This window comes from Tiliqua scincoides, chromosome 5 (genome assembly GCF_035046505.1).
Source record: "Tiliqua scincoides isolate rTilSci1 chromosome 5, rTilSci1.hap2, whole genome shotgun sequence".
Lineage (NCBI taxonomy): Eukaryota > Metazoa > Chordata > Lepidosauria > Squamata > Scincidae > Tiliqua > Tiliqua scincoides.
In genome coordinates this window covers 89,595,895-89,616,314 of record NC_089825.1, presented here as the reverse complement: position 1 = coordinate 89,616,314, position 20,420 = coordinate 89,595,895, and the positions used below count along the sequence as shown (strand labels likewise).

Genomic DNA, 20,420 nt, shown 5'->3' with positions numbered 1-20,420 from the left:
CTCTCAGCATGAGGGTGACTGTTTGACCTCTAGTGTGAGCTGTGGGATGAGGGCTCCCTCCACTGCTTATTGTTTCACATCTGTGATGCAGTAGCGGCAGCAAAGGAAAGGCCAGCCTTGCTTTGTGCAAGGCCTTGAGCTATTGCAAGACCTCCATTTGTTTATATAAGTTCATCTTTAATATATACATTTATGTAAACTTATGTAAATTTATTCAAATTTTAAATGTAAATTAATACTTTTTTCCCCGTCCCCCCAACACAGTGTCAGAGAGCTGATGTGGCCCTCCTGCCAAAAACTTTGGACACCCCTGGTCTAGAGGGCAGAGCCTCCGTTAGCCCAAAGATAACATCAGAAGGTCGCCAGTTCGAGGACACCGGCAGCTTCCTGAACAGCTGAAAATGGCGAGATCTTGAAGCAGCTGACAAGCCCAGCTGAGTGATTCCACCTGTTCTTGGTGTGAGCAAGAAGCGTCTTGGCTGCCCTCTATGTGAGAGATGGAGCTGCTTGCCAGCCTCTGCGTGGGAGAACTGGAGGCCAGAAGCGAGACCAAACCAGGAAGATCCATTCTGAAATGTTGTTGGTTCTTGAAAGAGAGAACTTCTATGTTTGTAAAAATCCCCTTGAGGGGTTTAGAAATGCCTGCCTATGTAAACCGCCTTGAATAAAGTCAGAGGAGTAATCCGATGACCAAAAAGGTGGTATATAAATACCTAGTTGTTGTTGTTGTTGTTGTTGTTGTTGTTGTTGTTGTTGTTGTTGTTGTTGTTGTTGTTGTTGTTGTTGTTGTTGTTATACGTATGTATGCAAGGAAACTTTATTGGCATAAACAACCTATAATGGCAACCTATAATAGCTCCTGCTGCTTCCATCAGAAGATGCTGCTGCCCCATCAAATCCTCATACAGCAGACATGGCGACTCAGCAAAATCTTTCCGGATCTCTGTTTGGGTTAATCTAGCAGGCTGCCAACATGGATAGCTGCCATCTCTGCTTCTCAGTGGGGGCGATGAACGGACGGACGGACGGGGAGGGAAACACCACGTTTGATTGAGCATTTTGCTGCATCTGTTTTCCGTCAATTAGCTATGGGAAAGGATTAAGGTTGTGGTGTCCAATATAAACATTTGACAGCGATGCCAAAATTACTGACTTTCCATTGACCCTCCTCTTCATTCCTGCTTCTTTGGTTTCAGCTACACTCCACAGGGAGTTAAATCTGGTATGTAAATCAATCTCTTTCTGACCTGCCCCACATCCTTGAAAGGCTCCCAAACTTCCTTGTCCACTTTCCTCCTCGGGATGTCCCTTGCCATCGTTCCCAATATGCATCTGCAAAAAGTGAGCTTATTTCTTTCTGTGGTGGGAATGGCTATCGAAAACTAACTTTCTAATAATATTAGATGATATGGGATATTAGGGACAAAATTCTTTCACTTCCTGCAGAAGGTGGGATGATGGATTTCAGCAGGGTATTTCTGACCGCAAAGCCAACACCATGTTCCCTGGACTTATTTAGTGGTTTTCCCTGCCACGATCTCCGACACTCTTTCTCTGGATACCGAGCTAAACAAACGCATCGGTAAAGCAGCTACCACGTTTTCCAGACTCACAAAGAGAGTCTGGTCAACAAGAAGCTGACGGAACATACCAAGATCCAGGTCTACAGAGCTTGCATCTTGAGTACACTTCTGTACTGCAGCGAGTCACGGACTCTTCACTCACAACAGGAGAAAAAGCTGAACACTTTTCCACATGTGCTGCCTCCGACACATCCTCGGTATCACCTGGCAGGGCAAAGTTCCAAACAACACAGTCCTGGAATGACCTAGAATCCCCAGCGTGTATACACAGCTGAAACAGAGACGCCTGCGTTGGCTTGGTCATGTCGTGAGAATGAATGATGGTCGGATCCCAAAGGATCTCCTCTATGGAGAACGTGTGCAGCGAAAGCGCCCTACAGGTAGACCACAGCTGCGCTACAAGGATATCTGCAAGAGGGATCTGAAAGCCTTAGGAATGAACCTCAACAGATGGAAAACCTTGGCCTCTGAGCGTTCTGCTTGGAGGCAGGCTGTGCAGCATGACCTTTCCCAGTTTGAAGAGACACTTTGCCAACAGACTGAGGCAAAGATGCAAAGAAGGAAGGCCCATAGCCAGGGAGACAGACCAGGGTCACACTATACTTGCTACCAGTGTGGAAGGGATTGTCACTCCCGAATCGGCCTTTTCAGCCACACTAGACGCTGTGCCAGAACCACCATTCAGAGTGCGATACCATAGTCTTTCGAGACTGAAGGTTGCCAACAATATAGATATTAGATAATATTAGAACATTATCACAGATATCTGGGAGAAGGCACTGAATAGATCAATTTCAGAGTGTGCAAGCTTTAGGGTTATACAACATTCTTTTGGGGGGGGGGGCTGGTATTAAAGGAGTCTGTGCAACATAGAAGTCCGCATTCTTCCACCGTGGCCATTGAGTGAACACAGATATCTGCTGACCAAATAGTAACTTAGGTGAGTATGCATGTAATAGTCAACATTCTTGTTCTCAGAGTATTTCTTAGACGAAAGATATATCCAATTCCTCACCAGAAGAAGCACCACTCATGCATTTATTGGGCACAAACTGGAGAAAGGAGTCCAATGCCACAATTATCATCCAGCAAATTCCTGATGATAAAATATGGGTAGAGAAAATGGTTTTTTCATGGATTTTGGTGTTTTCCAATGTTAGAAGTGCAGAAAGCGGTGCAATGTGTTCTTATTCAAAATTTACTTTATAATTATTATAAACTATAATCATTTTTAAAATGTGCTATGTAGGTGATATAGGTGGTATATCAGCAGATGCAGCCACAGTCATTATCCATGCACCCTCGCCATTAAATAACAAATTAAAAACAAAATAAAATTGTTTTATTTTTTGGCAGGTTTTGTGGTTTTGTTTTTGTTTTATTTTATAAAAATGAGAAGTGCAGAAAGTGCAACGTGACCTGATACAATGGAGGACAGAGTGCCTTTAACCACTGTACAGAAGAGGATATTTTGGCAGGTGTAGCTTTTTTAAACCCTTCCATGTTGAACTGCACCTGCCAAAATTCTTTCTTCTGTACAATGGTTAAAGATAGAGGCACTCTGTCTACCATTTTATCTGGTTACCCTGAGAAAGCAGTGTCATGTGTTTTTATTTGGTTATCACCCTTTTCTCTCACCTGTAAATATTAGACATTTGAATCCAAGTTGCAATCCAACCTTGTCAAGCTTTCCCCCTTGTTCTTCATTCATTTCCTCTGTGCCCCCCCCCCCACCTCTACCCTCCACACTGGAGCGGTTTGTGTGGGGCAAGGTGGAAAGTGTGAACCCTTCTCCTCAAGGGTGCTGGAAATATTAAACAAATCTACCACTGATTTCCTCCTCCACCATTTCAGGGTTATCCAGCTTCACACACCCCCTCCTGCCCAGTGTGTTGTATTAATCTTTAATTAGCTGTGTGATCTCTGGAGGACATTCTTGGGAAATAGCAATTTTCCCTCTGAATGGCAGGATGCAAGAAGTCACTCTTCAGATTGAATGCCTCCATCAAGACAGACTCATTTAAACTTGCCCTTTGCTGTCACTATCAATGAGGCAGTGGCCTTTGTTGGGGCCCTCTCCTGCAACCCCCTTGTAACTTAAGGAAAAGAAGTAATAAGTCTAAATTGCAGGAAGGAACAGAACAGTTAACTAGTAGGAGGAATTTTTCAATTGTTTTGAGATTCGGGTGCTGGAAGGATTTTATGGAAGGCATCGATGCTCTGAAGTTCAGTGCTAGAGCAGATGGTCTCAGGTTCGTGCCTCGCTGTCTCCCATTAAAAGATCAGGTTGCAGATGCTGGGAAAGGCAGGGCCAGTCCAAGATCTCCCAGCACCTGAGGCGGAGTGTCAAGTGCTGCCCCCACCTTACCTGGTGATGTGTCAGCCTCTGCTCCTCCCACTCTCCAGACCGAAAAAGAAAGAGGGGGTGAAGTGGGAGAGGAAGTGGAGAGGTGAGGAAAATGGTGGGATAGAGTGTTGAGACACTCTGCACCAGTGGTTCTCACACATTTAGCACCAGGACTCACTTTTTAGAATGGGAATCTGTCAGGACCCACCGGAAGTGATGTCATGATCGGAAGTGACATCATCAAGCAGGAAAATTTTTTAACAGTCCTAGGCTGCAATCCTACCCACACTTACCCAGGAGTAAGTCCCATTAACTATCATTGTTAAAAGAATAGACATAGTAGCTTGTTGAAAGTACAGGTCTGTAACATTTCCCCAAATGCAGTCGCATACCACAGTAGTATCAAGAAGTCTAATATATTAAAAATAAAATATTGAAATAAATGGGGACCCACCTAGTGGGTCCAGACCCATAGTTTGAGAAACACTGCTTTGGATAAAAGAAGGCCAGTACAGGCTGAAGGCTGAGCTCCTGTACCAGCCGGGGGAACAGAACTGGGAAATTTCCAGAAAGTCACAAAAGCATTAAATAGCAGCACATAAGGCACCAATTTCCAACCCTTTTCAGCTCATGGCGCACTGACAAGGCACTAAAATTGTCAAGGCACACCATCAGTTTTTTGACAATTGAGAAGGCACGCCATACTGCTGGTGGGGGCTCACCCCCCCAAATGGCCTTACTAATAAATGACCTTCCCCCAAACTCTTGCAGCACATTTGCAGACTGTTTGCAGCACACCGATGTGCCGCGGCCCACTGGTTGAAAATCATGGACATAGGGTGACGTATTTTGTGATCTTTCTCAATGCAGGGCTTTCCCCCTTTACAGGGGAAGGCTCCGCCACCCTTCTTCTGAAAAGCAGTTAGATTCTAGGGGAGTTTATTTTGGGAAGCCTCGTTAATTATTCAGCAGAATAATAATTCACGCCGGGAAATGGGATTTGAGCCTTGAAAGGGAGAGTTCCCGTAGATCTGGGTGATGTGAGACAGCTTCCTCAGATGTCTTGCTGTGGGAATAATTAGGGACCCAGATAAGAGGGCCTCCCCAGCATCATCCTAATGTGACAAGATCTCTGCTTTTTGCCTATGCTAAGGATGTAGAGAGGGGCTTGTTTTTTTCCAGAGCGTTCAAGACTGTTTGAAAAAGGAATTGATGCTTACAGTGTGAACACTTTTGCCTCCAGTCTTCAAGTTTTGTAGTTTAGGGTATTATTTCAAGAATCTATTTGGCCAGATAGGACAGGAAAAATATGTATGTGTGTACACCATAGAGAAGTGAAATCACAGGTGCAAAAATGTGCGTGGTAAAAGGCATGCTGATTACTGAAAGTGCCTCGTTTATTTATTTTTCACATATTAATACTGGTGTACATGGTTCCCTCCTTTTGTTCCCTCACAACAATCCTGTGACGTAGGTGAGACTGATAGGGACTGGCTCAAGGTTACCCAGGAAGCTTCATGGTTGAGCAGGGATTTGAACCTGGCTCTTCCAGGTCTACGCTCAACTCCCAAAACATGAAACCAGTGATTCCCAAACTTTTTTCACTGGTGGCTCCCTTAACCTACTGGGCCGTTGGCCACAGCTCTCCATTAAGGCTACAATCCTATACATTATAGAGAGTGGCAGGTTTTTCGCAAGGTTTAAATGGCTCCCCAGGAAGCCACGGCTCATAGTTCGGAAACCACAGCACTATGCACATCAGGGGGGTTCTTCTCATCAGGACAATGACACACAGGGAGGGGAAGTTTAGACCTTCCCATAATGCCATTTTGAGGTGATCTCCTAGGCACTGACCAGACCTGGATCTTCAGCAAGATGGCTGTATCATCTGCCGTCAGGTCATGTTCTGGGACTATTGCATGGAAGGAAGAGCAAGAGGGGCATTGCCTTCTTGTCTGGCTTGTGGGCTTCCTGGTGGCATCTGACCGCCTGCTGTGGAAAGCAGAATGCTAGACCCACCCCCCAAAGTTGTGCGTGTCTCCAAAGCAGTTAGCATTAACACAGCTCTTTGCACAGGAACTGTTTTGTAGTTCTTAAGCTGGCAACCCTAGTCCACCCAAAAACTTAGAAGTTCCCACTGGCCTTTACAGGATCCAACCTTTCAATCAGTTCTCCCTCAGACCTAATTAAAACAAACTATAAATGTGAATTATATTAAATTACACTAAATGCAGTTAAGGAGTGTTCATGTTTGCATTGATGCCAGTCGCATTGATGCCAGTCGCATCAATAAATGAAGTTAAAAAGCAATTACATTGCACACATTTCATGCTGGCATGTTGGCGCCTGCTCTGTAAACTCTAATCTTAACTGACTTGTACTCTGTTCATCTACCAGTCAAACTCTTGTAAAACCCACCTTGTCCATTTTCACTGAGGTGCTGAGTTCTAGGACAGGGCCCTAGTTTGTCCTTGCATCTCAGTTACCAGAAAGCAGCTCTTGAACTGGAGACAGACTGAGACTGAGAGCCAGGGTGGTGTAGTGGTTTGGGAGGTGGACTTAGACCTGGATGATCCAAGTTCAAATCTCCCCTCAACCACAAAGCTTCCTGGGTGACCTTGGGCCAGTCACTTTCTCTCAGCCTCACCTACTTCACAGGGTTGTTGTGAGAACAAGAAGGAGGGGAGGAGCAGCTGTGTAAACCGCCCTGAGCTCTTTGGAGGAAGGGCGGTATAAAAATGTGAAATAAATAAAAAACAGACAATGGTTGCTGAGAGAGTTGAATGTTATTTGAGATAAGTTGCACTGTCCATGAGCATAAGAACCTGAGAAAAGCCCCACAGGATCAAGCCACAGGCATCTAGTCCAGTATCCTGTTACTCATTGTATTACCTGCCAGCTGCCTCCAGGATCTTCTCTGGTTCATCACTGATAACTCAGACCCCATCAGTGTATACGTGAAGTTGGAATATTTGCCTCAATATGCATCACTTTGCACTTCTTATTGACACTGAACTGCATTTGCCATTTGGTTGCCCATTCAACCAGTTTGGAGAGATCCTTTTGGAGCACTTCACCATCTGCTTTGATTTTTACCACCCTGAATAGTTTTGTGTCATGGAAAAACTTGGCTACCTCACTGTTTATCCCAGTTCCCAGATAATTCTAGTTTAAAAGCAATAAACCCAAAACAGAGATGAAAAGATTCCTCTGTAATCTCCAGATTCTCTGAAATCTCCAGATTCTCAGGCAAATAAAAACTTACTTTTTATTCCCTTCTTTTCTAATATTTGCACTGCCTCCTGGTAGGTCTTCCACTTTTGATGGGTTTAAAGACGTTTTTACTGACTTGGTGGGCAGGATGGAGAGGTGAGGTCAGGCACACATCCAGTTGCGTTGCCAGGCCCTGTGGCTCTTGGAGCCGGGTAACATCATGAAGCAGTGTGGCGTACACCAGAGCAGCTGCACAGCCTAGCAGCGGCTGGTCTTTTCCCATGGTGGGCAACAGGGGAGGGTGGAGCACAGAGAGGTGGCAAGGGGGCAGGAGAGGGGCGGAGCCCTTTTTGAACTGGAAGGGAGACCAGAAGTGGGTTATGGTGCTAAGACATTTTGGAAACACTGAGCTAGAGGTTTTCCATAAGAAATTAGGCTTCTTGCATTATAACTAAGTTTGCTTCCTTTTCATCATCTCCAAAATTTGTCTTTTCCTAACTTCATCTGATTGTCCTCTGATCATCTCAGTTCCTGTCATCTCCTCTTTACTGGACTTCTCTCCAGCTGTAATAATTTTCCCTCCTCAAAGCACTGCTGTTGAATTCATCTGGGCCCTTCTCACCTGTCATTCACCTCTCTTCATAGGTCCTTAACCTGTCAGGCTTATACCAAGAGAGAGCACCTGGAAAAATTTGCAGCAGAAGAACTGGTTCTGTTTGTCAAAAAGCATCCACAATCAACACACAGAGAAGACAATGGAAATGAATATTTAGGATTTGCAATTATTTCTTGGAACTCAGTAATAAAGACACCCAAATTTGGTTTCATAGATGAAGATACAAACTTCAAATTTCTTGTCCTCATGTTAAATTAAAAATCCCCCCTCCCTCTGTCCTTTTCTGTTGAACTTTGTCGTTCCTTCTACTACATAGTTAAGCAATTAATTGATGGGCTGAATATCAGAAATAAACTAGAAGCAATATAAAGAAGTTACAGATGGGGGTGTGATCTGGTATGGAATCATGGGGAGTTTGTTGTTGTTATTGTTTTATATTTCCCCCTTGTGCCATTTTCCCTCTGAAACTCACCTCCTCCCACAGCAGCTATTTTGTTCCCCCAAAAGTGGCTATTTAATCATTATTTGGGGGTCAAGAAGCTGCTTGGTGGGGGGGGGGTTTGATTTTTGGCAAGAAAATGGTATGGAGGAAAGTGTTGACCTCTCCTCCCCATAAGCCACAGCCCCAAGCAGGATCATGCCCCCATAGTTGCTCTCTTATATCCAAGAGACACTTCTGGCTTCCTTCCAATTAATGACAGACTTAGCATCTCATACAGTTTGACCCACAGTTCCGCACAGGCTGGTCTGCTGGCACTTTGCCTCCTTCTCCCACTGCTGTCTCCACTCCAACTCCATGCTGTCTGCCTTATTACCTCCTATGCCTCCTGGCATAGTTTCCCCTTTTTGAGACTCTGTCTGCTCCTTTAAGCAAGACCTGCTTCTTTAATAAACTCTTGCCTGAGCCTCCCCTACATCACTTTGCTCATCCTTCCTCCAGTGTGGCCCCTCTTCTTGTCTACACACCCACCAATACTTCACAGATTAAAATGGGGACACATCTGTGATGGTACTATCTTCACAGCAAGGATCATTGCCTGCATGGTCATCCCCTCAGCTGCCATGATTACACATTGTCAAAGGTTGTACCCACTTTGCTGTATTGGTGAGCTCTGCAATAGATTGGCCAGAACTGATGTTTGCAATAGATTGGCCATACAATCCGGCTCGTCCTCTTAGGTCATCAGAGAAGGCCTTTTTACAAGTGCTGCCGCCTAAGGAGGTACGTGGGCGGCGGCAAGAAATAGGGCCTTCTCAGTAGTGGCACCAACGTTATGGAACTCCCTTCCCCTTGACTTAAGAATGGCTCCCTCTCTTGAGACCTTTTGGTGAGGCCTGAAGACCCTTCTGTTTAAACAAGCCTTCTGAGTTCTCAGCCTTTTTAACATCTTTTAATATTTTTTACAGGCCTGATTCTTTTATGACTTGCTGCTGCTCTATGCTCTTTTTACCTATTTTTTATTCTGACTGCTGTTTTTTATGATATGTGTTAATATGTTTTTATTTGTTTTAAATTATGTTTTTAATCTGTTGTAAGCCGCCTTGAGTCCCTTCGGGGAGAAAGGCGGGGTAAAAATAAAGTTATTATTATTATTATTTATGTTTGTTGGGTTAAAGGCTACATTTGAAAAAGGTAACTGGGCTTCTGCTGTTACCAGTTGTTGCAAACAAGTCCTCCACAGCTGCCATGAGTTATATGGCAAACTGTGAATTACACAGGGCCCAGGGTGACCAGAAACAATGGAGGACACAGTGCCTATACCTTTAACCACTGTATAGGGGAATTTGGCAGGTGCAGTTTAACATGGAAGGGTTTTAAAAGATGCACCTGCCAAAATTCCCTCTTCTATAAATGGTTAAAGGTATAGGCACTCTGTTTGCCATTGTATCTGGACACCCTGATGAGGCCTCATGAGTTCAAGCATGTGCATTTGCACTCATGGGAAGCAGAAGCATTACACATCTGCCCAGCTGCCTAGGGGACTAAGGCTACAATCCTAACCACAGTTTCCTGAGAGTAAGCCCGATTGAACAAAATCGGGCTTACTTCTGAGTAGACCTGGTTAGGATTGTGCCCTAAGTTTTGGAGATCCTGGCAAGGGAGCTGATGAACCCCAAAGAATGATGGAGCAGCTCTACCAACATCTAGCATCTGAGAGTACATGATGCACACTAGATCCAGTCAATGCCTGCATGGAGGTCACCTGGGAACCCCATGTAAGCAGCCTTGAGTGTCATGATGGGGAAAAGCTAAAAGAGCAAAAATAGGCACAGTGGTTTGTCTGAGGCAGAGGCCATAAAAGAGAGAAATAGACATCCTTGGTAAAAGAATCTCCATCTCTTTTATTCAGGGGTGTCCAAAGTTTTTGGCAGGAGGGCCACATCATCTCTCTGACATTGTGTCAGGGGCCAGGAAAAAAAATAATTAATTTACATTTAAAATTTGAATAAATTTACATAAGTTTGCATAAATGAATATATTAAAGATTAACTTATATGAATGAATGAAGGTCTTGCAATAGCTCAAGGCCTAGCACAAAGCAAACCAGCCTTTCCTTTGCGGCTGCTACTGCATCACAGATGTGAAACAGCAAGCAGTGGAGGGAGCCCTCATCCCACAGCTCACACTAGAGGTCAAACAGTCACCCTCATGCTGAGAGCAGTTGCATCAGGCCAGTGCGGGCTCCAACAAATCTCCAGAGGGCCAGAGGCTCATGGGAGACTGGGGGCTCCCTGAGGGCCACATTGAGAGGCCTCAAGCTCTGCAAGTGACTCCAGGGCCAGGGTTTGGGCACCCCTGCTTTTATCCATTTTACATTGTAATCCCCCTGAGCTGGAGCCATGCTTTGATTCTAGGACATCATCGTGCTAAAAATATTTAACAGCATCCTTGTTGATGCTGTTGCCTCTAACCCCACTGTAGCACAACAAATTCCACCGGTCTCCCTGAGCATCCTGCTGAAGCCCTCTTGTCTTGCGTCCCAGGCAGCAGCATGGTTTGCCAGTCAGCTTCTGCTCCATCATCAGAGCAAACAGCTCCCATTAACCTGGGCAATTCTGTACATCATACTAAATGATTGATGGGAGCCATTAGAGTGGTGCAGGGGGGCAGGAAGGAGGCAGCATGCACAGGGAAGGAAGATGGATGAGCCGCATGGGCACACCTGCAGCTGCAGCTTGAAATACAAGGCACTCCATTCAGAAGGCCACTCAAGCCAGGCTCCACGTGATGATGGATACTAAGGAGAGGGATGAATAAATCATTTCACAGCCATCAGTACTTTGGCCATCAATTGGGGGGGGGGGGGCACCAAGGATCCAACCAACCTGGAAATGGGGTCCGAAGCAGTGGCATGGGCTATGATCACCTGGGCATCTCTACATGCCCTCTGAGCTAATCAGGTGAGCATGGATGGCCAATCAGCTGGTACATACCAATCCCAGCAGATGGGCTGGTTAGGGGCTATTGTTCTTGGTGGACTCAGACAGTGAAAACAAGCAATCCACAAACCATCTGTCCCTTTGACTATGCAAGCTTTCTGCAATGGCAATGATTTCAAAGGTGCTCGGGGAAGCCACCTGAGTCTTACATGGAGGTGTTCCGTAGGGGAAATACATGGGGGGGGGAAGCAGGGAGCAAAGGGAGCTCAATCATCACACACAGAGCCACACCTGCCTTTTGAAGATTTCCTTCCACTTTGGATTCAAGGCCAACAAAAGGCGTTAGATTTAAGTTTGTTGGAAGAGAGACAACAGCTGAGCTGAGCCACCCAGAAAGGAGATAAGCTCGGCTATGCCAAATCCAGAGCCCTGTGTTGAATGTCTCAGCTCAACACAGAACTCTGTTACTCAGTTTCCAGTTGATAATGGGTGCAGAATCGAGTACCCCCAGTGCGGGGCTACTTTCCTTATGCAGGGGAAGGGGACGAAAGTCCCCTTCTCCTGAGGAGGCGGCAGTGGCTGCCCAGGGCACGTTGGATGCCACGGCTGCCATTTTGGCACCGCAGCAGCCCAGTGCTCTGGGCAGCTCAGGATTGGCCTGTGAGTCCCTCAACTCTGCTGAGGGTTCGGTTCTGCCAACTCCAAAGCAGACTTCCCATAGCCAAAGGCTTCCCATGCTGCAACCCAGCAGCTGGAACAGCCAGCCTGCATGGGAATAGCTTGGGAGCACAGGCGCATCAGGACATCACAAGGTCAGATGTGAGCACAGTAACCTAAAACAGGAGCACATGTGTTTATGCCCACAGCCACCCACAGGCTGATTAATCAAGTTAGACTTACATCCATGCTGTGGCGGTTCGAGGTTGTAAACCAATCATAAATCTGCCGGTCATAAAACCTCCTCCCACCCATTGCTCCAAATAGATATCCCAGATGGGGAAAGAAATGTCTCCATCTAGTCACAGCCTGGAATTTGAGGATAGAGTGGGAGGGAGTGTGTCCCACAGAACAAGCTTGGGATAGCTGCACAGCAATCCTTATGAGGTCAAGCTGATGGTGTGAAGCGTGTATGACTCTGTGATTTGATGCAGTGACTTCATTTCCGCCAACACCACCTGCCAGCCCAGTGCAGCAAGCTATGGCAAACTCAACACACCAACCCCTCTGGTGAAAATGTGCTGTTGCATGTCTATTTTAGTTGCCAGATCAGGGCATAAGGTGGCAACTATACCAGAGGCCATCATTGCCATTTGGTATGCTTTCATTTTTCTTGTCTTTGCAGGTGTGCATCTCATACTGTCAGGGCCAGCTAAAAACCAGTTGCACCAATTGATCCCTGCGCCTAAGGGGCTCCTGCACTAGGATAATCTACTTTTGTATACCATTTTATATTAAAATATGCTTGGATCCATCTGGTCCATTAACTCACATGCACTTTTTAGGAGCAGATTTTGAATGCTTTCCATTCTGGTTAGTTGGCAACCTTCAGTGTCGAAAGACTATGGTATAAGCCTACAGCACCCGGTATTCCCAGGCGGTCTCCCATCCAAGTACTAACCAGGCCTGACCCTGCTTAGCTTCTGAGATCAGACAAGATCAGGCATGTGCAGGGTAACAGTTGCTTTCCATTCTACCACAAAGGTATAAAGCCTATAATAAATTTGATTTATATCTCTAAGATTCTACAGATCTTGGCTGTGAACCTGGGGCCCGGCAAAAAAATGTTTCCAATTAGGCCTCGCAACTCCTAAGACCTGCCCCACATACTGCACCATAGTGGACAGAGGGTTGAACTCAACCATTAAGTCTACGGCCTGACCTTGGACCAATCCCTTGCTTCTCAGTCTAGTCTACTCTTCAGGGTTGTTGTGAGGGGGATAAAAGAAGAGAAGCTTGCATACTTCCTTGTACTTCTCAGTCGACGATTAGAGCAATGGTGAAATAAACCTGAACTTTTTCCCCTTAACAAAATATGTGCACTTTAGCGGTGTGCCCCCACAATAACTGCTGAGATGTGCAACTTTCCTGTCCCCACTTCTGCATGGTGTGGGGGGGGATGTAAACTTTGTATATTGTGTCAAGGGATTGCAAAGGAAAAAAAAAGTTGTGCACTTTTGAAAACACCAACAAAATAGTGTTTCATCGGTGCTCTTTATATGTAGACTAGCTGTTAAGAATATGGTATGTGAGCCAGAAAGTCCCCGGTTCAAATTCTGCTTCAGCCATGAGTTAGATAATCATAAGGAAGTCACTACTTCGTCATCATAACCACGCCTCCCCAGTCTGCAGCTATTTTGCTCTACCTTACTGGGTTGTTGTAAGGATGCTCAAGGTAATGTATGCGACGCACTCTAGAGACCTGAAATATTTTAGATAAATATGAAATATTACTGATGGACATGATTTTTTTCATAATCCCTTTGCTAGCAGAGGAGGGCAGTGGATTATTAGAAGATATTTGTACAAATAAACGTAAGGAACAGCTCAGTGAAGACAAGAACTATTTAATGAGGTAGTAACTTTTGCACCAAGAAATCTAGAAGTAGAGTGCTAGTCGAGGCAGGATAGAGGGATGAAGCATGAACTGTGCAAGCGATTGGAGGTTTAAGCACTCCTGATTATGCTTCCGATCCCACCAATGTCCTGGGTTGGTTCTTGAGGAACTGACTCATCTGGAAGTTGGTCTTGTCTCTCATCATTGCTGTGCTTATTCCTGTGTATTGATTTCTCCCTATCCGGAGTCAGCTTTCAGCTGAAATCCCCCAGCGGCTGCTGCCATCTTAGGTTTGTATACGTTTCTGACAGCACGCTGGGGTGTAAAAGAAATTAAAAACGACAAGAACTACTGAAGATTGCAGAGCCGGTTGGGGACAAGGCTCCGGTGAATGACTCTGCCTTCAGGGAAACCCTTCCCTGTTACCTCGGCGTGCACTTGGGACACAACAAAAGTTTTGCAGGATCCCTGAGTGAAAATTCTAGGACAAAACAGCCAGCCCTTCTCTGTTTTCTACCTTGCCAAATGCCAATACAGCAACTCTTCCAAGGTCAGTTTATCAGCCTGGTATTCGATACCCAGCATCTCAGCTGCCATTCTCTGCGAGGTTAAGTAGCAGCCATTGATTTTGCATGGGAAGGTTATTTTTAGTTATTTTTAACCAAAGTTGCAAGCAGCAGAACAGACCTGAGGTCTCTCCCACCCATCCTTCTCCTGGCCAGGCGCAATTCACGCTTCTTAGAGCTAGGGAGGCATTTTTTGTCTTTCCAGGCATTGCAGCATGACATCTGCCGCTTCCAGAGTGACCAGATACAATGGAAGACAGAGTGCCTATACCTTTAATGACTGTATAGAAATTTTGGCAGGTGCAACTTTTTAAACCCTTCCATGTTGAGCTGCACCTGCCAAACTTCCCTCATCTGTGCAATGGTTAAAGATATAGGCACTCTGTCCTCCATCGTATCTGGTCACCTTGGCTGCTTCCCCATATTCTTGTGGGCTCTGATCATAGACAATTCCAGTTCAGCAGTTGCAATACATCAGGCCTCTCAACACAATCCATTGCTCAGCTTGCATGCTTGGCCCTAAACCTCTGATCCACTAATTTTGGAATCAGAAAGAGAATTTTAATGTTATCAACATAACTGAAGGAGTGGAAATGTTGAAGCAGGAGAGAGGGTTAAAGAGACACGACAACAATGGAGGGAGAGGCAGTAAACTCCAGAGTTACTTTGGGATAGTGCAGAAAGTATTTTTGTCCTTTTTTTTGAAAGGATTAAATCTGTTGCCCCACTGATTGGGACTGTGTTGGGCACAGCAAGTGGGGTGCAGGGGTGGTACAGCACGGGTGACACAGCCTGGGGGGTTGACGGTCACACCAACTGAGCCCCCGCCAAGCAGAAGACCTTGCTACATTTGGCGACAGATGGGCCCTCCCGCTCAAGGCGCTGAATGGCCAGAAATGGCCACTCTGGAAGCAACTTGTGGGTTCACACAGTGGTGCAATGATGTCATTGCATCAGAGCCAAATCACTTCTAGGTGCATCGCTTCCAGTGAGTATGGGGGTATCATGCACTGTTGGGGGGGGGTGTCACGCTGCACAGGGGTTACACCTGCCCCAGGTGGCACCTGTGCTGGCAACACCACTGACCCTTCCTCTGTGCATCTTTGAGGTCTCCCCTCTATGTTCTTGCATTTAGTGTCCTCCCATCTATCTGTCTTTGGAGACAATCAGGAGCCAGTATTTTTCCACCATCCTTCCCTCCAGATGTAAAACCCCAAATTCATGTACAGATTTAAAGAAAGAAAGATCAGCTCAAAAGGACTGAGATGACTATGGAACTTGCTGCCCTTGGAGATTCTCCAAAACCTCTTTTTTTCTGCTTGTGTTGCTTTTGTGAACCAGGCTTAAAAGTAATAGAAGGTTTCAGCTTTCATTTCCATGTATTGATTTATTTGTATCCTACCAGTCATCCAAGAAGTCATGTTTTAGGTTCACAACAACCCCAAGAGGTTGGTTGTGGCAAAGAGAGTATCCTTTGAGTGGATGTCCTGAATGAGCTTTGCAGCTGAGAGGGCAGGGCCAGCCCAAGATCGACTGCCACCTGAAGCAGTGTAGCAAATGCTGCCTTCTCTTACCTTGCGATACATCTGCCTGTGCACCTCCCCACCCCCTGGACTTGAAAAGGAAGGAGGATACAGAGTGGAAGAGAAGCGTGACGGAAAGCGGAACGGGTTAGAGCACCTTCAACACTCTAGTCCACCACTCTCCTCCACACACTTCCTCTTCCGCTCTGTTCCAGGTCAGGGAATGGGAGGAGCAGTGAAGGTGAGGGTGGGTGGGCACCCCTGCCAATCTGCTGTCTGAGGTGACTGCCTCAGTAGACCCTATGAATGGGATGGCTCTGTGAGCAGAAATTTGAACCCAGGCCTGCCTGGGTCCAAATACGGACATTATATTGTCCACTACATCACACTGTCGGGTATAGTAATTGAGAGTGGAGCAGGTCCTACATTCAAGCAGATACACAATTCTTGTGCTGATCTGCCTCGTGGGAATTGCTGATCAACCCTTCTAGGACAGCTTTTGCATTCTGGTGTCAAACTAGAGATGAATGAATGATCTGTCTCATTCTTTTATAGTCAAGCGGATTCACTGTTCTCTGCATTCCACCCTTCTTACATTTCATTTTAATTACAAGCATTTCTAAAATTAAGTCCAGAATTGGAGCTTTTGGTGATTCCTTCTTCTCCTTGACGTCATTTCTTCCTCTAGGAACTAGTGTGCATGTTCATCTTGAGACCCAAAAAAAAAAGCAGGAGGACAAGATGTTTTTATGAGGCCATACATATAATTGCATCAAGATTCTGTCCGTGTCATATTCAACTGATGAGCACATGCGTTCCCAAGCTTTGGTAAGATGCCAAAAGAATCTTGAGCCAACCAATCATACACTCACAACAAGATTGTTTTTCCCCCCAACATTTTATCAGTGCCCACTTGCGCAACAATCAGTGATGTAGAGGAGGGGAGAAGATCTGCAGGACTGAAAGCTGCCCTAAACGGCACGTGTGTAGCACTGTCTACAGAATTCAGTAATAAAAAAACAGGACAGGGAAGCATCCCTAATGTGTGGATTCCACTTCAAAAACAAGACCATGTGATTCAAAACTCTGGGAGAAATGGGGATGGGGATAACTGATTTTCTCTACACATGTAATGATGTTCTTCACATTCTCCAGAGGAGCCCAATGAAGAGCGCACATTACTTACTGTCCAGGCACGGCTCGCAGACGGTTTGGTTTATCCCACAGGGCTGGACAACCCCTTCCCCAAGGTTACAGGCTCTGCAGCATTCCCCAGTGCTGGTGTATTTTCCGGTGAGGCACTTTTCCCTGGCCCATACTGAACCCTGTGGCAGGAGGAAAGCAGAACGAAGGGTGTCACAATCATTGAAGAGTTTTTTTTATTTTATTGTATTGTACAGCAATCAAAGAGTTGATGCAGGAACATGGAGATGCCTGTCAGGCATCAGGCACTTAGTATTTATTTTTTATATATGCGTAGATGATCTTTGGCAAGGAATGAAGGGGCAGGTCCCTACTCTGAGGAACTTACATTTCAGCTTGACTTACAGCATCACAAAATGCAATGCTACAGTGGTTGGCAACCTTCAGTCTGGAAAGACTATGGCATAAGCCTACAGCACCCGGTATTCCCGGGCAGTCTCCCATCCAAGTACTAACCAGGCCTGACCCTGCTTAGCTTCCAAGATCAGACAAGATTGGGCACGTGCAGGGTAACAGTGCACTGCTGGAAACAGCAAGTGGTGCTGGCCATGCAGCAGGGGCCTTTCTGAAGCCTCCAGTGCTGGTAATTCAGCAGCGGGGGTGAATTGTGAATGGAAAGGTGAAGGATCAAGGCATTCTGTGAGAGGAATCAGGGATGGGGAGGAGGTGAGAGGGGGTGAATCTGATGGCAAAGGTGCATGCTGGATCCTATGCCCTCTTTTTAAAACCAGCCACCCGTTTTCTTTCCTGAGTTGAATGCCACCATATATCTGAGAAAACCAATAGGTGACCCCAGGGCTTATACAGAGGTAGATAAAAGTATTTTTTTACTGATCCCCTATTTGCCCTTGGGTCCCCCCTCCCACTGGATGCAGTACACATCTTTTTTGGTGTGGCTGTGTCAGTGCTGGTAGTGGAAGATAGGATTGGGGCCTTACAATCTAGATATTATAAAAGGAAGAGGGAGGAAGTAAAAATGGGAATAATAAGTGTGTCGTTCACTCTCTACTTTGCTCACAGTACCCCCCAGGCAGTCCCTCAAGAGTAAAATACCGAAGCATGGCTAGATATTATAATTTTTAAACATGGTTAGTTGTACAGCAACTGGAGTGTGCATTAAGCAATTTCTATGCTGCCTGTCCAAACAGATGAAAACTCAAGGTGGCTCCCAAACACAATCAAATGCAACGAAACAGAAAGGAAAAAATGAACAAAAGTATTTTTTTAAAAGATGAAAAATAAACCATTTCTACTGGAAAGATGACTTTTTATAAAGCATATAGCTTATGTAAGCATTAAGTAATACACAACATTAAGAAACATGATAAAATGACAAGTTTTTCTTTACATTATGAAACTGAAATAAATTTATTGAAAAATGGTAGATTATTATTACCCTTGGGTAATTCATAGGATCATAAAAACATAGAGTTGGAAGGGACCAAAAAGGTCATCTAGTCCAACCCCTGTGTGTAGCAAGAAATCCTTCTAGAGCAGTGGTTCTCAAACTGGTGGGTTGCGACCCACCAGTTAGTGTAAAGCTTCCCCTGTCCTTTAAGGGGCGGGGGAAGGGGAGAGGTAGGGAAGCGATCCCCAGGATCGCGTCCGTTTGGGGGGGTGCTTGTCACTTACTTTTAGAAGGCAGGGCTGCAGCAGGTTGCAGGAGGCGCGGGGAGCCCTGCGCAGCCCTGCATGGCACTCCCCAAGGCTTGGAACTTTCCCTGAAAGCGGGTGCAAAGCGCCTCCTGCAAAACAGAAGTGCTTTCAGGGAAAGTTCCAAGCCTCGGGGAGCACTGTGCTGGGCTGCGCAGGGCTCCCCGCACCTCCTGCAGCCTGCTGCAGCCCTGCCTTCTAAAAGTAAGTGACAAGCGCCCCCCCTCGCACCCCCTTAGCAGCTCGATCCTGGGGATCGCGTTGCTGCCCTAGCCCCTCCCCTACAAAGACTTACCGAGGGAGTAAAGCTCCCTCAAAGTTTGAGTCCCACTGGTCTAGAGCAGGGGTCTCCAAACATTTTGGCCAGAGGGCCGCATCAAATATCTGGCACGGTGTTGAGGGCTGGAAAAAAAAATTTTTTAATATAAAATTTATATAAATAAATTAAAGATGGAACTTAGATGAGTGAATAAATGAATGAATGGGCTCATTCATTCAAATTCTCTGGCCCTTAGAACACCCTCCAGATGCAACCAGAGCACAGTTCTGGTCATGTTCGGCCAAGTGGGCCAGAGGCTTTCAGGGGACAAGGGGCTGGCCATGGGCCGGATTGAGGCTGGCCGCGGGCCACACCTGGCCCACAGGCCAGGGTTTGGAGACCCATGTTCTAGAGCAGAGGTGCTCAAACCCCGGCCCTGGGGCCACTTGTGGCCCTCGAGGCCTCTTAATGCGGCCCTCTGGGAGCCTCCAGTCTCCAATGAGCCTCTGGCCCTCCAGAGATTTGTTGAAGCCCGCACTGGCCCAACGCAACTGCTCTCAGCGTGAGGGTGACTGTTTGACCTCTCATGTGAGCTGTGGGATGAGAGCTCCCTCCACTGCTTGTTGTTTCACGTCTGTGATGCAGCAGCGGCAGCAAAGGAAAGGCCAGCCTTGCTTTGTGCAAGGTCTTTTATAGGCATTGAGCTATTGCAAGACCTCCATTTGTTTATATAAGTTCATCTTTAATATATTCATTTATGTAAACTTATGTAAATTTATTCAAATTTTAAATGTAAATTAATTCTTTTTTCCCCCGGCCCCCGACACAGTGTCAGAGAGCTGATGTGGCCCTCCTGCCAAAAACTTTGGACACCCCTGTTCTAGAGCATCTCCAACAAGTGCTTGTCAAGCCTCTGCTTGAAGCTTTCCAATGAAAGATAATCCACCATCTCCCTCAGCAATCTGTTCCACTGCAGAACCGCCCTTACCATCAGGAATATTTTTCTGATGTTCACTCAGAATCTCATCTCTTGCAGTTTGCACCCATTGGATCTAGTTCTACTTTCAGAGGCAGTTGAGAACAAATTTGTCCCTTCTGCCATATGACAGCACTTCAGGTATTTGAAGAGCTCTATCATATCCCCTCTCAGTCTTCTCTTCTCCAGGCTGAACATAACAAGTTCCCTCAACTTTTCCTCATAGGGCTTGTTCTCCAGCCCTCTGATTGTCCTCGTCGCTCTCCTCTGAACCCTCTCCAGCTCCCATTAAGCTACCATTCTCCAATAAATTTATCCGTTTGATTCTCAGAATAACTTCTTTAGAATATCCTAGTTTGGACATGAGAACAATCATCCACATTGGAGGTTATCAAACCTTATGGACTCTGAGGTCATTTACACTCCTAAAAGGAGTCTCAGGGAGTCCCACCAGTATATGGGCAGAGTCTCAGAGAGCCCCAGAGTGCTGGCGCATGTACAGAGTGCCACAATGGCACAACGATGCAAACCACTGAAGAGCTGGAA

At 46.0% G+C, this 20,420-nt stretch overlaps 1 protein-coding gene and 2 pseudogenes across 1 annotated transcript in view; all 3 read right to left on the bottom strand.

The window, feature by feature from the left end:
• The window catches only part of NGFR (nerve growth factor receptor), a 44,177-nt gene extending 27,109 nt beyond the window's left edge, over positions 1-17,068 (bottom strand). Inside the window, exon 1 of the mRNA XM_066628739.1 lies at positions 16,970-17,068. The gene's annotated coding sequence lies outside the window, so the exon portion shown is untranslated. The remainder of the gene's footprint in view (positions 1-16,969) is intronic.
• Positions 12,710-12,826, bottom strand: LOC136655083 (5S ribosomal RNA; annotated as a pseudogene).
• Positions 17,069-17,393: 325 nt separating the features above from the next.
• LOC136654547 (5S ribosomal RNA) lies at positions 17,394-17,514 on the bottom strand (annotated as a pseudogene).
• Between the last annotated feature and the right edge of the window lie 2,906 nt (positions 17,515-20,420).